This window comes from Lissotriton vulgaris, chromosome 9 (genome assembly GCF_964263255.1).
Source record: "Lissotriton vulgaris chromosome 9, aLisVul1.2, whole genome shotgun sequence".
NCBI classification, from domain to species: domain Eukaryota; kingdom Metazoa; phylum Chordata; class Amphibia; order Caudata; family Salamandridae; genus Lissotriton; species Lissotriton vulgaris.
In genome coordinates, this window is record NC_141697.1 from 787,833,771 (window position 1) to 787,851,106 (window position 17,336).

The following is a 17,336-nucleotide window of genomic DNA, read 5'->3' on the forward strand; positions in this document are numbered from 1 at the left end:
GGCGGGCCAGCGCCATGGATGGACTTATGCGCCAGGCACAGGGTTTTGAATGTAATCCTTCCCTTGATGGAAAGCCAGTGCAAGGATTGAAGTGCGGCTTTCGCTGAGCATCTTTTGGGGACTTTCATGAGCAGCCGAGCAGCACAATTCTGTACAGATTGCAGTATTTTTATGGTGCCGACTGGGGCCCCCATATAGACGGCGTTTGCATAATCCAGCCGTGACATAATCAGCGACTGGACCAGTAATCGTCTGGCTTCGAATGGCAGAAGGTCTAACACTTTTTTTTAAGACTCTCAGCAGCCCATAGCAGGTTGCGGCTACCTTCTTAGCCTGGTAGTGAAATCCTAAAGAGGAATCTAGCCAGATCCCCAGACTTTTTATATGGGTCTTAGGTGCTGGGGGGGGGTCCTAGGCAGTGAGGCCACCAGGGGTCAAGGTTGATTGGGGCTTTGTAGCCCAGGAGCATAATGTCCGTTTTGGCCCCATTTAGCTTTAAAAAGGAGGTCATCCATTCCAGAACCTTGGTGAGACACGGGGTCAGATTGTTGAATGCTCATATAAGCACTCTCAGATTCAAAACATCAAAGTGAGATCTGTGATGTATTAGAACATGTGCAACAGATGTACTAATCATTACCATAAACGGTTGTGTGATGATTCTGGGTCTACAATTTACAAAATGAAACCCCCAGGTTATAAAAGCTGTTTTGTGAACAGACCAAAAAAAAGCTGCAGGTTTGGCCATCATATGTCAAAAACCATAAAACTCCCTCTTGGAAGTTTCATTGGAATTTCTCAGCTGCCATCATATTTTCCCTTTGGATTACTGGAGTCTGTATAAATCCAGCTCCGGTTTCTAAGACTGTCTGCCGTTCCTTTGCATCCATAGCCATTAAACACTCTGAATTCATCATTCTAGGGAATTTCAACACTTTGTTTGATCACCTTTAGAAACCGACATCCCCTGATGAGAAAAAGGCCCAAACTACAAAGCAGTTCACTTTCTGGCTGCAACTCAGTTCCACGTGAATATCATTAATTTGCAAAGGAAAACCTACCATAAAAGGATCAACATACAATCAAATTTATCATTAGCTCTATCTCGACCTCAAATGAGGACTCGCACATTCCTAAGACTTATGTCTCCTAGAAGTAAAAATACAAAGATGTTAATAAACATGCCACTACCACAGAGCCATTGACTCGACTACAACCCCAAAGTTTAATCCATGAATTCAAGATACCACATTAGAAGACCGTTCTCTTGCACCTTGAGCAACACAGAACCATTCAGAAACAAGCATTGGAAATGCAATAGGTCTCGCATTAGGAAAGTTTGAGCAATTGGTATTGTAAAGGACACTTTTTGTATTTGTGTTGGTTTTGAAAATAGCAAAAGTAATAGCTTTGTCAGTTACAATGTCAATAGTTTTAACTTTCGCAAATGTGACACCTATAGCATTTGTAATGCAATGTGTGTTGTCTTTACGTGACTTAGATGTATTGATATTGCAAATAACAATGGCTTTTAATTTTGTAAATAATTAATACTTAAATAAAATTTATTGTAATTTATAATGGCAATAGCTTAAACGTTTGTAAATTAATTTTGTGAAGATTATGTTCAGTGTATTTTATTGTGACGAAAATCCAAGAACATTGCATTTGCACCTGGTGGTGGATGTGGTGGTGGTGGGTGTGGTGGATGTGGTGGTGGTGGATGCGGTGGAGCATGTGGTGGATGTGGTGGTGGATGTCATGGTGGATGTGGGTGGGGGAAGGGAGAGGTTAAGGAAGACAACATGAGATTGGCATTGTGGCGACGAAAACATCTATGCCATGCCACACTTAGTGTCATGCGTGAGGACTCAACAATGTCTAGGGAAGAGTGTTAGACTGAGTGCTCAATTGGGCAAGTCTGTGATACGCGGATTGCAAGGCCAGTTTTAATATTGCTTTAGCTGAGGTCTCCCCTCTTAAATTAATATCAGGGCGTATTCTCCATAGCCTTGGGTCCCAAAATCATCTCTCTGCTCTTTAAAGAAGTCCTCTTAATTCATCGGTGTTTTTGTTAGACAAGGGCGCGAGTGCTATGTCCTTGGACCCCAGGATATTAGTCCTATTACCCAAGATGCTGAGTTCACTGCAAGTCCCCTCCACAATTTTTTTTCCAGTTAAAAATTGTAAAATGAGTTTGTGGTCCTGTAATCCCGGCAGACGGCCGCTGCGAATGTTTGGAAGCTCTTTAGCTGTGGCTGGCAGTTCATTATTAACGAGTAGTAAGTAATTCACTGTTTGTGTAACCTGTTTACTAATGGTTTTTCCATCTGCCTACATCTGGGAAAGTCCTCAGTGGAGGGGGCCGTTGTCCCGCGCAGAGAGCCAGCGCCTGTCAATTGAAAGTAAATGGCCCGGCCCTCTGGCAGGGCTAGAATCGGGCTCCCAGGCCTTTGATTTATTGTTGGGCCTGATTAAAACATACGGCGCTCTGTGCTAGCTGCGCTCCACACATTCACACAGCCCGGGCTCCTAAAATGCTGCAGTGCATCGAACCGCCTCGCTAAAATGGCCACCTTGAAAGAGATACGAATTGCAGCCTGTAAAAGTTGCGAACTGAAAAGGAAAATCTTTAGCTGCCTTTTATCTTTTTCGGCAGTGTACTCTTAGCCACTTGGCAGGCGTTTCTGAAGCAGTTACAAATAAGAAGCTCTTGTTTAAGAAAAGCCAGAGAAATGCTGGGAGAGAGAGAGTGGGGAGGAGAGTAGGAGGAGGAGGGGGGAGGAGAGTAGGAGGAGGAGGGGGGAGGAGAGTAGGGGAGGCACGGCCTAGCGGCCGTGCAACCAAGAAGTGAGGGGGCGGAGCTGGGGGATGCTGTGAGAGAGACAGTGGGCAAGGCAGGCGGCTGGGGGCATCTCTGCTCTTTAAAGAAGTCCTCTTAATTCATTGGTGTTTTTGTTAGACAAGGGCGGGAGTGTATGTCCTTGGACCCCAGGATATTAGTCCTATTACCCAAGATGCTGAGTTCACTGCAAGTCCCCTCCACAATTTTTTGTAAAATGAGTTTGTGGTCCTGTAATCCCGGCAGACGGCCGCTGCGAATGTTTGGAAGCTCTTTGGCTGTGGCTGGCAGTTCATTATTAACGAGTAGTAAGTAATGGGCCTGATTAAAACATACGGCGCTCTGTGCTAGCTGCGCTCCACACATTCACACAGCCCGGGCTCCTAAAATGCTGCAGTGCATCGAACCGCCTCGCTAAAATGGCCACCTTGAAAGAGATACGAATTGCAGCCTGTAAAAGTTGCAAACTGAAAAGGAAAATCTTTAGCTGCCTTTTATCTTTTTCGGCAGTGTACTCTTAGCCACTTGGCAGGCGTTTCTGAAGCAGTTACAAATAAGAAGCTCTTGTTTAAGAAAAGCCAGAGAAATGCTTACGGCGCTCTGTGCTAGCTGCGCTCCACACATTCACACAGCCCGGGCTCCTAAAATGCTGCAGTGCATCGAACCGCCTCGCTAAAATGGCCACCTTGAAAGAGATACGAATTGCAGCCTGTAAAAGTTGCGAACTGAAAAGGAAAATCTTTAGCTGCCTTTTATCTTTTTCGGCAGTGTACTCTTAGCCACTTGGCAGGCGTTTCTGAAGCAGTTACAAATAAGAAGCTCTTGTTTAAGAAAAGCCAGAGAAATGCTGGGAGAGAGAGAGTGGGGAGGAGAGTAGGAGGAGGAGGAGGGGGGAGGAGAGTAGGGGAGGCACGGCCTAGCGGCCGTGCAACCAAGAAGTGAGGGGGCGGAGCTGGGGGAGGCTGTGAGAGAGAGAGTGGGCAAGGCAGGCGGCTGGGGGCATGCGCATGCACATTGAGCTTAAATTTCACGGGCACTGCAAGGAATCGCCACGATTCCTGGCAAGTTGGTTAAAGAGTGTTTAAGCCCCCATAGTCTCGTAAGCTCGATGCGCATGCGCATCGACAGGCGAGACCTAAAAAACCTACATCCACCAGTAACCCCAAACCTCAAATGGTTCAACACGTAACTCCAAACTAAGAGATACAAATACATTAGAAAACATAGAGGAAAATCTGACCACAGGATAAAGATATCTAGTACGGATAGGAGACACTACAAAGCATTTATTTTTTATTTTTCAAAAACCTTTATTTATGAAAATTGTTTGTCACGACACAGTACAAGTTGTCATTGCACTATAGATACAATCAACAAACGTAATAGCACTTTACATTCCATAACAGGTGAGAAAAGGATGCCGGATCTGCAGGACACAATGCTTGACCTAAGCCTCACAGGCGGAGTTTAGAGTGGAACGTCAGGTGCACATGAGGGCAAGTATGGCGATGGGGAGTTCTCGTTAGCGCCACCCTCAGCGGTCAGGGCACCTGTAGCAGGTGAACCTGGTGGAGGGCTGTCAGGGCCGCCTGGCACTGCAGGTAGAAAACGAGAGGGGCCCAAATGTCAGGGGGTCTACTAGCTGCCGTCTTTAAATCCCAAAACTCACTGAGCAGTGTCTGACAGTGGGCAGAGTCCTCCACTCTACGTTTGGCAAGAACCAGGAGCATTACGATCAGCTTGCGGCTCGAGTCAGGTATATTTTTGACGTATCCTAAGAGGAAGACTAAGGGATCGATGGGGAGGTGTGCCACTGTGATGTCACTAATAGCTGCGCATATGCCCTGCCAGAAGTCTGAGATCTTGGAACATAGCCAGGTTGAGTGAGTGAAATCGGCAGCAGGAGCGGAGCACCACGCGCACCTATCGCTCGTGAGTAGCCCTATCTTATGTGGTGTAACAGGAGAGCGGTAGAGTTAGTGCAAGTATTTAAAATGTATGAGCCGCAAGCGATAATTAGGAGATAATTGTTTGGTCTGATTGCAGCAGTATAGCCAAACCTCCTGTGGGAGGTCCTTGCCCACTCCACACAGAGCAGGCTCGTCCGTGTCAGTATGTGAGGCCGCAAGCGTAAGAGCATAGATTCTGGTGACCAACTTACACAGGGAGCTAGAGGAGTGGACCAGCTTGAGGGCAGCATGCTTCTGGTGGGCCAGTGGAAACATGGGGGGTTAGCCTCCTTACAGGTCACTCTTTTCTGATAGTACAGTAATCTGTCCATTGGGCTGACCTTACCAGCTAGGGTAAAGAATGTTGTTCGGGTTGATGTCAGCTATGGTGCTGAGTCCAAGGAGGGCAGCACGGCGCGCTATGCCTGCAGTCTGCAGCGGGTGGAAGGCAGGGTTGCGGGCTAGTTCCATTGATGGAGCATAGTGTGTGCTGACTCTTGCTTATTTTCGGAGCCCATCCCAGACCCAACGTAGGCACTCAATCTTGTCAATCTCGCCACGCAGGGGCTTAGGTGGAATGTAAGAGCGGCTATGGTGCGACGAGGTCTGCATCAACCGCCACATGGTGTTGAAAAGGCGTGGGGTGAAGCCAAAAGTGAAGAAAGCTGGCCTGGAAGCACAGCGAGTACAACTTAAAATCTGGGGCCCCCACTCCACCACGAGTAGGGGCGAGCGTGAGAATGTTGTGTGCAATTCTGGGTTGTTGCCCTGCCCAGACCAACGTTATAATGCGAGAGGGGAGTTTACGGAAAATGTGTGATGGAACAGGGCCATTTAAAAGAGGTATAGGAACTTCGGGAGCACCACCAATTTTGCAATGGCGATGCGCCCTGCCAGTGATGAGGTCAGTTTTTGCCATACCCAGTTCTTAGTCTCCAGCCAATCCATCGTGCGGCCAAAGTTGGACCTCCAGAGTTCATCCGCATCACTGACAAAATATCGACATTGAAAATATTGACCTACAGGAATATCGATGCAGAAATATCGAAGGCAAGAATATCGACATCCTATCTACAACATGGTAAGAACAAAAATATCGAGAAAAAAATATAGATGTTAAAAATCTCGTTTTTTTCTGTAAAAATATCAATGTCAAATAAAGTAAATAACACTAATAAATAAAATAAACCTAGTTAAAAATATCTAATGTTTAAAATTAATAAATAATACATATATAATAATAATACATTAATTAAACATACAGAAAATATATAATATATACACACTTAACAATAAGTTGTAAATTATTTTAATACTTTATAAATGAAATAAATATTACAAATACATTTACAAACATAAAACATAAATAACAAGTAAAGAATTATGTTTAATAAATTAAAAAAATACCTTTAATATTTTTTAAATTAATTATATACTACATTATCTAAAAAAAAAAAATTTTTTAAATAACTAAATAAATAAAAATACTATTAAAAATCCATAAGTAAAAAAATACATTAATAAAAATGTTGGATAGCATAGAACTTAAAATTACTATTCCCACTCCAGAGAGAGCAATAGTAGAGAAACCGTTGTAAAAGCGTAGAGGTAAAAATTACTATTCCAACTTCAGAGAGTACAACAGTAGGGAAAGTGTTGGATAGCGGGTGGGTAAAAATTACTATTCCCACTCCAGTGAGTGCAACAGTAGGAAAAACATTGGATAGCGTAGGGGTAAAAATGACTATTCCCACTCCAGAGAGTGCAACAGTAGAGACAACATTGGATAGCGTAGGGGTGAAAATTACTATTCCCACTCTAGAGAGTGCAACAGTAGGGAAAACGTTGGATAGCGTAGAGGTAAAAATTACTATTCCAACTCCAGAGAGGGCAACAGTCGGGAAAGCATTGGATAGCGTAGAAGTTAAATATAACATACTTCTAAATAATTGTTGTAAATAAAATAATTACAAATTTAATTTTTAAATAACTCTACATCATTTGCAAATACCCATTAATAATTACTAAAAACATAATTACAATTGAATAATTATTTACCAATAAATATTATTTAAGAAATATAAATTACCAAATAATAAATATTGAACACTAAAATATTTTTCAAAGCAAAAAACATTAATAATTAATCAATTTTTAACACTTAAAAATGGTAAACAATTTTTAAAAAATATATTTTTAATGAATTTTTTTTACCGATTAATAAAATGAAGTTCCAATTAATAAAAAGTAATTAAATAAAAATATCAATTACCAATTTAAAAAATGTAATTACCAATAAAAAAATGTAATTACCAATAACAAACCTTAATTACCAATTAAAAAATTACCAGTTAAAAATTTAATTATCAATAACAAACCTTAATTACCAATAAAAAAATTGACAATTAAAAAATGTAATTACCAATACAAAACCTTAATTACCAATTAAAAAGACTAATTAGCAATTAAAATTAATTACCAATTAATATTTAATTATAAATAAAATAATTATCAATATCAATTAAAAATAAATAATTACTTAATTACAATTAAATTACTTCCCACCCAATTCCCCTAAAAACCCACAACCCGCTACAGAACTTAAACGCAAAAATGAATTAAAATTAATTTACAATTACTAAAAATTAATAATTAATTTACTATAATTAAATTACTTCCCACCCTATTCCCCTATAAACCCACAACCCGCTCCAGTACTAAAACATTAAATTAAATATACATTTTTAATATATAAAAAATAGTACACATATAATTTAAAACAAATAAAAATCTTAACAAAAAACATATAACACATACATATAAAATACATAACAAATATCAATATTAGTAACATCCAAATTAGTAACATCGATATAATTGATATAGATATTACTAACTTCGATATTACTTACATTGATATAAAAAAAATCGATATTACTTACCTTAGGGTTGATATTCTGTCCAACGATATTCTTGACCTTGATATTCTTCACCTTCGATATTTTTAACACGATTTTAATGTTGGTCGATAATTTGGAATCAATATTTTGACTGTGCACCAGTTCATCCACGTCCCGACTCAGCCAAATACCAAGGTACTTGGTAGGGCCAGATTCCCAAACGAAGGGGTAGTCTGGGGTGAAAGGCTTTGTGACATCAGTGAGGGGGAAGAGGACCGACTTCCTTAAATTCACTTGGACTCCGGAGAGACACCCAAATCGCACCACCTACCTCGACATGAGGGCCAGATTGTCCTGGGGGTTGCGGATGTAGATCGTGACATCCGCGTATAGGGAGATGACAAAGCCAAGGCCCCTCTGAGTGTGATGTGGACGCAACCAGGCCGCAAGGCAAAGAGCATCGGGGAGAGGGGGCACCCATGCCTGGTACCCCGTGAGATACGAATGGGCTCAGTAAGCTGCCCATTTATTCTGATGCGAGCCGTGGGGAGAGTGTATAGGAGCTGTATTTTCCGCACAAAATCCGGACTAAAACCCGGACGCAGGAGGAGATAAAAAAAGGAAAGGCCACTCGAGAGTGTCAAATGCCTTAGTGGTGTCTAATAACGCAGCTACGGCCGGGAGAGCGGGATTAATCTGGTGGAGGACAGCAAAAATGGTCCGACTGTTGTGGGAAGTGGCCTGTCCGGGGATGAAACCGGATTGATCCAGGCGTGCAATTAGGGGCATAAGTGGGAGGAGACGGGTAGCCAGGAATTTAGCATACATTTTATTATCAGTGTTTGAGGGACAGGGCAATATGAATCTTAATGCTCAGGGGGTTTGCCGTTCCAAAGAAGAGTGAGTAGGGCTTCCCGTAGAGACGTGGGAAGCACCCCTGCTCAAAGGAGTCGTTATACATGGCGTGTGGGACGAGGAGGGGCACAAATTGTTTGTAAAAAGTGGGGGAGAAGCCATCAGAACAGGGGGATTTACCACCTGGGAGCCCCACGATCACCGCGGAAATCTCCTCCTGGGTGAATGGTTCGTTCAGGTATTCTCGGTGGCTATTACCCAGCAGAGGAGTTCGATGGTCCTGACGTATTAATTGAGGACCTCGCGCGGGGGCGCCTCGGCGGCAGAGTATAGCTGTGAAGAAAAGGTAGAGCATTTAGTAACAATCACCGTAGGGGAGATGGTTCTATCTGAAGGCTTGTCCTGCAGTCCCGCGGTAATGTAGGAGGTGGTGTGCGGCTGCCAGAGAAGGTTGGCAAGGGTATTGCTGTGGCGATCGCCCTCGCCGTAGCGACGGGCACATGCTTCCTTGCCCAAGAAGGTGCTCTCCCTATCAGCTTCCTTGTGAAATTCAGTGATTTTCCCCCTTATCTGTGTGAGAGTATCAGGGCTGGGGTCTTGGGACTGAAGGAGATCCAAATCCTTAATCTCGCTCTCCAGGTGCTCCAGGGTACCCCGGATAGATCTCAGCACCCCTGACTGTTTGGAGATACACTCTTCCCCCCCCCGAATTACAACCTTGAAGCCCTCCCATAAAGTTAAAGGGGATTCCACCGAGCCTACATTGTGGTCAACAATGGCAGCACGGATCTCCTCATGGAAAGCCGCATCACGAAGAGCATTGGGGGGCAGTCACCACGCAAACGTACGGCGCATGGTGAGGGGGATTTGTAAACTTAACCGTACAGGAGTGTGGTTGGAGAGGTGACTGGCCATATGTTCTACGGATATGACCCAGAAGGAGACATCACAAGTTACGATCCAGAGGTCCAAACGGGACCAACTGCCCGCATGCCGGTAACACATGTGCCCTCACATCTATCGGGGTAAGCATTTCGCCATGCATCCAACAAGGAATTGTCGGACATAATAGAGTGCAAGAGTGAAGTGGCCTGAAGGTGTTGGGCGCGCTCTCCAGAGCGATCAAGTGGCTGTGAGGGTGCAATGTTGAAGTCACCTCCCCAAAGTAGAGAGCAGAGTCCCAAAGAGGAGATGAGCTGCCAGACGTGTGAGAAGAAATCAGGATTGTCGGGATTTGGACCATAAATTGCCGCTATAATTTGAGGCTGGTTAAAAAGGGTACCGGAAAGGATGACCTACCTGGCCTCGTAATCAGTGAAGGACTGGGTTGTGCGCCAGGGTAGTCCTCTAAGGAGGAGAATGGAAACGCCGTGGAAATAGTTAGAGTAGAAGGATGAGTGGGTCCCTCCCCAGTGTCTCGAGTGGAACCGGGATGCAGTGGTGGGAAGGAGGTGAGTTTCCTGGAGGAAACATATGTTCACCGGGTGCCGTATGAGGGGAGCGTGCATACGGCATGCCTTACGATGGTCATTAAGACCCCTTACGTTCCAGGTCCAGAGCGTGGTGCCCGTCATTTAATCGCAGAGTGGTGTTGCTTGCCGGATGGCGCCAGGTGTGCTGGAGGAGTGACAATAGTAGGTGTTGTGTTGTGTAGCATGGTACAAATACATCTTGCAACAACAAATATAAAACAAAATCAAACAATAGAAACAAAAAGCCTCTACTGGGAGGCAGCAGCCCCGAGAAGGATTTTACTGCCAACCCACCACCCACTCCAACCCCCCAATTAGGTTGAGTAGCCATACCCTCCCCACCCAGGATACCCCAACTTGGAAGAGGAGCAAGAGAAAACTAAAAGGGAGTCATCCCATGGGGCGTGGTTCCACCTGGCATACACCTGCGTCAAATGGAACAGGGTAGCCAAGTCACAGTATTGGCCAGACAGCTTTATATCAAAACAGTAATCTGTGTAAAGGAGCCCAGTTACCAGGGGGATGTCGCTACAAGGCAATAACAGAGACAGGAACCAAGACCCGGAGGTCACATCAGCAGTACTGAGAAGAAACTATACATGTTTAGGCCCTGGGTTAACTATGGGCAGTCCAATGCAGCACATGCACCAAATCCTGGTATCTGGACAGCAGAGACAGTCAAAACATTGTCGGAGGTGGTGAGGGACACAGGCGAGACAGAGAGACAATGTGGTTCGGCAGCAGACCGGGTCGACAACCAAGACAGTCTCGGTGGAGAGCAACAACCACGCAGAACAGTTCCAATTAATCATTGTCACTTGCGCCACCTCCGTCGGCTTGTTTGGAGTTGGGCGGGGTTAAACGCTGTTGCTTGTCCAGCTTTTCCGCAAAGGCCAGGGCAGCTTTCGGGACATTGAAGAGTTCTGTTTGAGACCCAGCCGTGATTCTGTTTGACCTGCTAAACCAGAGAGTAGGAGATGTTGTGTTTTTGGAGCAGCCTTTTTGCCAGGAGAAATTCCAGCTGAGCGGGCTGTACCATCAGCGTGAAGTCTGGATAAAAGGCGAGAACGTTCCCCTGCTGTCGCACCTCACCTCTCTCGTGAGTGGCCCGAAGAACTGCGTCGCGATCGCCGGAATTTAGTAGTTTAGCAATCAGGTGAGGAGGCACGCTCGGAGGGGGTCTCTGTCCCAGTGAACGGTGCGCCCTTTCAACAGTGAAGACCAGTGAGAGTTTATCGCCAAAGAGGTCACGCAGTAGTCGCTCAACAAAGTCCTCAGTTTTTGTGATGTTGGAAGATTCGGGCACACCTGTAATGCGAAGGTTGCTCCGACGGGAGCGCGCCTCCAAATCTTCATTTTTGTTCTTAATTAACTCCAGTACTCTGTTCATTTGGGCAGCTTTTGCTAGTCTCCGGTCATGGTGTCTTTGACGTGGGAGACTCTCGATTCCAGTTGCGGAATCTGTGCGAATATATGACTTTATTCCGCATGATATGACTCCGCATACTATCACAACGCATTTTTAAGTCCACAAATACCATATCTCCGCAATTGTTAATAACGAAGTAATGACAACTAAATATCTATTTTAACATGTAAAACTACATTTATCACGCATTACTGTACAACGTTTGCTTTCACAACTAAATTAAGATTCTTAGAAATGCTTTTTTAAATATTTTGTAATTAATTTACAGGGTTTTTGTTTGGGTTAAATGAAAACAGAAGCTAACTCCCTTCATGTTTGGCTGCAAACAGTGGAGTACACACACGCTGAAAATATTTCCTAATTGAAGACTGTTTCTTTTCACACTTGAATGAGCAGGTTCGAGTCAAATCCCAGTAAATCAAGTTTATTTGACATACAATAGTAGCTTTGCTTTACGTTATTAAGGCGCAGTAAATGTTTGTCAGAAGCGGTGTTTATTTTCAATGAGCAGCAAGACACCTAGGACTCCATTAGGATGACGGGCGGTGGCACCACCGCGGTGGTGGCGGGGCGGAAAAACAGCAGTTACCGCCCGCGAGCAACGGAACTCACGTCCGCAACATTAGGATAGGTAAACACAGGTCATTTCCCGTCCGCCGCTGAGCGCCGCGCACCACCATCAAAGTGCACCCGCCAGAGCGGTGGAGAGAGCCAATCGAGACCCTCCGGCGCGCCCGATGACGTCCGCCCCGCCCAACAAATTAGGATGGCGCAAACAAGCAGACGCACCTCTGCGGACACACCGCACAGCTGAAGCAGTCGGAAAGTCGACAGTGGAGCACGAACGCCGAGACCCGACATGAACCCCATGGACCCAGCCCTCCACATGCATCCGGTAATGTACCTGCTGCAACTCTATCGCCAGATGGCCCGCCGCGGACGGCGCCGCAGGTACGTCATCACACATATGCACCACACAACACACATGCCGACACTGGCCCCAAGCAGCACACAGGCAACCTGCTGGGGGCCAAAACACCCTCCGCATGCCCCCCCCCCCTCATCACCCACCTCACAACAAGGAACCCCACATCATCCGGAACACCCAACGACCGCCAACCAGCAGCGATGTCACGGTCACGTCACCGCCGTGGTCAACACATGCACACCATGCAGAAGGCAGGGCCACACCAAGGTATGGGCAGGGCACAAACACCACAGGCACAGACCACCCACAACCAGACTGCACCCCACCCGAGCCACTCACAGGCCATGTGCTCATCCCATGCACACCAACAAGCACTCTAACAACAAGCCCAATACACACACACAGCAACACACAACACACAACACACACCCAGGGACCCAGGCACTGCAGGACTGGCAGACAAGGAACACACAACAGTTGTGCACTCCCACAGCCCACACAATTGTATACAACCATCCACACAGGGAAAGACAAAACAAACAACAGGCATACAACTCCTGGCTGACACATGTGTGTCTCACAACATACAGGGGCACGCATGCATACACCACAAACACACCACAAACTTACACCCTTCACACTGCACACCTCTGCTACACCCAACACCACACATGACATGTAAGCCATGCCACCATGACTAATGACCTACACAAGATGACTATACACATAAACGCCTGGGCAGAAAGAAAGGAAAACACACACAGCTCATGACAACACAGCCAGCAACAAACCCACTGAACCGTAGCCCACCCTGTGCTGCCAGTGTCCCCTCAACATGACCTGTGAACAGTGTATGCAACATTAGCAAATCACCAACAATAGAACTGCAGTCCTTCAAAATGCCCATCACAGAGTACAACATCAGTAGTGGCAGAATGGACTGAAGACCATGACACCCCTGTTCACACATCAGATGGCTACAAAGAGCCTTGCAAGGTAGAAATGATCAATAGAACATGTTACACAGTCAAGGCAATGCAAACAAGAAAATGACTGTAACCAGCAAGGAGACTGAGAAAACCACACACCAGAAGTAACTGTATTTATTCACAAATTGCACAGATGTAGCAATACAACATCAGTACACAACAGCAAGCCACGCCACAAAAACAGGTGCAAATGGCATAGACTAAGGACAAGTGAAACACAAACAAGAAGGACAGAGTCCATGGCAGGGGAGACCGCAAGTACATGAGAGGCTGCACAGGGGAGAGTACAGCATATCAGAGCAACAGGCCCAGAGTCCATGGCAGGTGAGAGTACAGCATATCAGAGCAACAGGCCCAGAGTCCATGGCAGGGGAGAGTACAGCATATCAGAGCAACAGGCCCAGAGTCCATGGCAGGGGAAACAGCAAGTACATGAGAGGCTGCACAGGGGAGAGTACAGCATATCAGAGCAACAGGCCCAGAGTCCATGGCAGGTGAGAGTACAGCATATCAGAGCAACAGGCCCAGAGTCCATGGCAGGTGAGAGTACAGCATATCAGAGCAACAGGCTCAGAGTCCATGGCAGGTAAGAGTACAGCATATCAGAGCAACAGGCCCACAGTCCATGGCAGGGGAGAGTACAGCATATCAGAGCAACAGGCCCAGAGTCCATGGCAGGTGAGAGTACAGCATATCAGAGCAACAGGCCCAGAGTCCATGGCAGGTGAGAGTACAGCATATCAGAGCAACAGGCTCAGAGTCCATGGCAGGTAAGAGTACAGCATATCAGAGCAACAGGCCCACAGTCCATGGCAGGTGAGAGTACAGCATATCAGAGCAACAGGCCCAGAGTCCATGGCAGGGGAGAGTACAGCATATCAGAGCAACAGGCCCAGAGTCCATGGCAGGGGAGACAGCAAGTACATGAGAGGCTGCACAGGGGAGAGTACAGCATATCAGAGCAACAGGCCCAGAGTCCATGGCAGGGGAGGCAGCAAGTACATGAGAGGCTGCACAGGGGAGAGTACAGCATATCAGAGCAACAGGCCCAGAGTCCATGGCAGGTGAGAGTACAGCATATCAGAGCAACAGGCCTAGAGTCCATGGCAGGTGAGAGTACAGCATATCAGAGCACCAGGCCCAGAGTCCATGGCAGGGGAAACAGCAAGTACATGAGAGGCTGCACAGGGGAGAGTACAGCATATCAGAGCAACAGGCCCAGAGTCCATGGCAGGTGAGAGTACAGCATATCAGAGCAACAGGCCCAGAGTCCATGGCAGGTGAGAGTACAGCATATCAGAGCAACAGGCCCAGAGTCCATGGCAGGTGAGAGTACAGCATATCAGAGCAACAGGCCCAGAGTCCATGGCAGGTGAGAGTACAGCATATCAGAGCAACAGGCCCAGAGTCCATGGCAGGTGAGAGTACAGCATATCAGAGCAACAGGCCCAGAGTCCATGGCAGGGGAGAGTACAGCATATCAGAGCAACAGGCCCAGAGTCCATGGCAGGGGAGAGTACAGCATATCAGAGCACCAGGCCCAGAGTCCACGGCAGGGGAGACAGCAAGTACATGTGAGGCTGCACATGGGAGAGTACAGCATATCAGAGCAACAGGCCCAGAGTCCATGGCAGGTGAGAGTACAGCATATCAGAGCAACAGGCCTAGAGTCCATGGCAGGTGAGAGTACAGCATATCAGAGCACCAGGCCCAGAGTCCATGGCAGGGGAGACAGCAAGTACATGAGAGGCTGCACAGGGGAGAGTACAGCATATCTGAGCAACAGGCCCAGAGTCCATGGCAGGGGAGACAGCAAGTACATGAGAGGCTGCACAGGGGAGAGTACAGCATAAAAGAGCAACAGGCCCAGAGTCCATGGCAGGGGAGACAGCAAGTACATGAGAGGCTGCACAGGGGGTACAGCATATCAGAGCAACAGGCCCAGAGTCCATGGCAGGGGAGACAGCAAGTACATGAGACGCTGCACAGGGGAGAGTACAGCATATCAGAGCAACAGGCCCAGAGTCCATGGCAGGTGAGAGTACAGCATATCAGAGCAACAGGCCCAGAGTCCATGGCAGGGGAGAGTACAGCATATCAGAGCAACAGGCCCAGAGTCCATGGCAGGGGAGACAGCAAGTACATGAGAGGCTGCACAGGGGAGAGTACAGCATATCAGAGCAACAGGGCCAGCAACACACACAGGTCGCAAACAATGGACTGCACTAGCACACTTGTGGGGGCACAGGCGTATGAGTGTGTTGACAACTCACTCCTGGCTGTCATGCGAACTGGGACCTGGCTGTGTTTTGTGGACAGCAGGCCCACTTGACTGGGCTGAAAGAGGCCCATGTGATGTTGTAATTACAGAGGGCCTGCAAGGTGGAGGGCTGTGTGGACCAGGTGGCACAGTGGCACGTGGAGGTGGAGTCATGCCCACCCCTGACACAGTGTGGGTGGAAGAAGTTGGAGGGGTGCCCTTCCACTTTTTTGGTACATGAAAAGGCTTCCCTGTCTTGGGGTTGATGGGAAGTGGTGATGTCACACACACCAACTGCCCCACATCAGGGGCAGACACTGCCACTCCCTCTGGTGATGTGCTTGATCCTGCAGAACGCTTAGGCTGGCTACGCCTCCGGACCACCTTACCCTCTCCGGAAGGTGTACCCCCTACAGTGCCCACCTCCCCACTACCCCCAGGGGTGGTGTTTATATTGCTCTCTTGGCCCTTCTTGCCAGAGCTGGTCACAACACTGACCTCCTTTCCCTTTATCACTGACCTGGACCCAACACTGGCCTCCTTAACCTTGATCACTGTCCTGGAACCAACACTGGCCTCCTTTCCCTTGATCACTGGCCTGGACACAACACTGGCGTCCTTTCCCTTCACCACTGGCCTGGACCCATCACTGGCCTCCTTTCCCTTAATCACTGGGCTGGTCACAACAGGGCTCCCCTCTGCCTCAATGACTGGGCTGGTCACAACAGGGCTCTCCTCTGCCTCAATGACTGGGCTGGTCACAACAGGGCTCTCCTCTGCCTCAATGACTGGGCTGGTCACAACAGGGCTCTCTTCTGCCTCAATGACTGGGCTGGTCACAACAGGGCTCCCCACCACCTTCATCGATGTACTGTGTTTTGGGGTTGATGCTGTGGGTGGTTGTGTCCCTGTGCTCCCCCCAGTAGTACTCATAACATGCCACACATCCTCTGTGGGCATAGGACAGTCAATTACTGGAGATGCTTCAGCATCAAATGAGCCTGATGTGTGGCACAATGATCTTCTGGCATTGCTCTTCTGTGACTTTTCCTTGTCTGTGCATATTCGTGGGGCCCTGCTCTTCTTTGGGGATGGAGTCTGTTGACGTGATTGTTTTGTTTGCGACTGACGTTGTATCTTGTAGGTGATGTAGTTGACAAGTGGGGACTGTGATCTGATGTGGCCACTGAATGGCTTGTCGTCGCAGGCACATGAGCTGCAATGGGAGCATGTGCCTGTTGGAGGGCTGATGTGACTGTGGCTGACAATGCCTGGACTGTACGGTGTCGCCCACCCACGTCAGAGTGTATGCCCTCCATGAATGCAATCACCTGGCCTAATTTGTTATCGTGTGCACTGAAGGCATTGAGCAGGGCGGTCTGGCCCACGCATATTTGGCGCAGTACGTCGACGCACTCTGCACTGAGGGCAGCAGGGGGGACAGGTGCAGGGGCAGCAGTACCAGGTGTGAATGTCACTCTTCCCCTCCTAGTAACACGGACATGGCCAGCACCAGAGGAAGTGGATGGGAGGCTGGGCAGTGGCCGCTGGCTGTCAGATGCAGCAGCAGACTCCCCATCCCTTGTGCCTGCTAACATGGATGCCTCACCGCTGGCATCAGATGAAGTGGTACTCTGTCTCTCAGCCACAGATTCCTCCTGCATACTCCTGTCACCCTCAGAAGCGCTGTTTATCTCACTGTCACTTGGCTC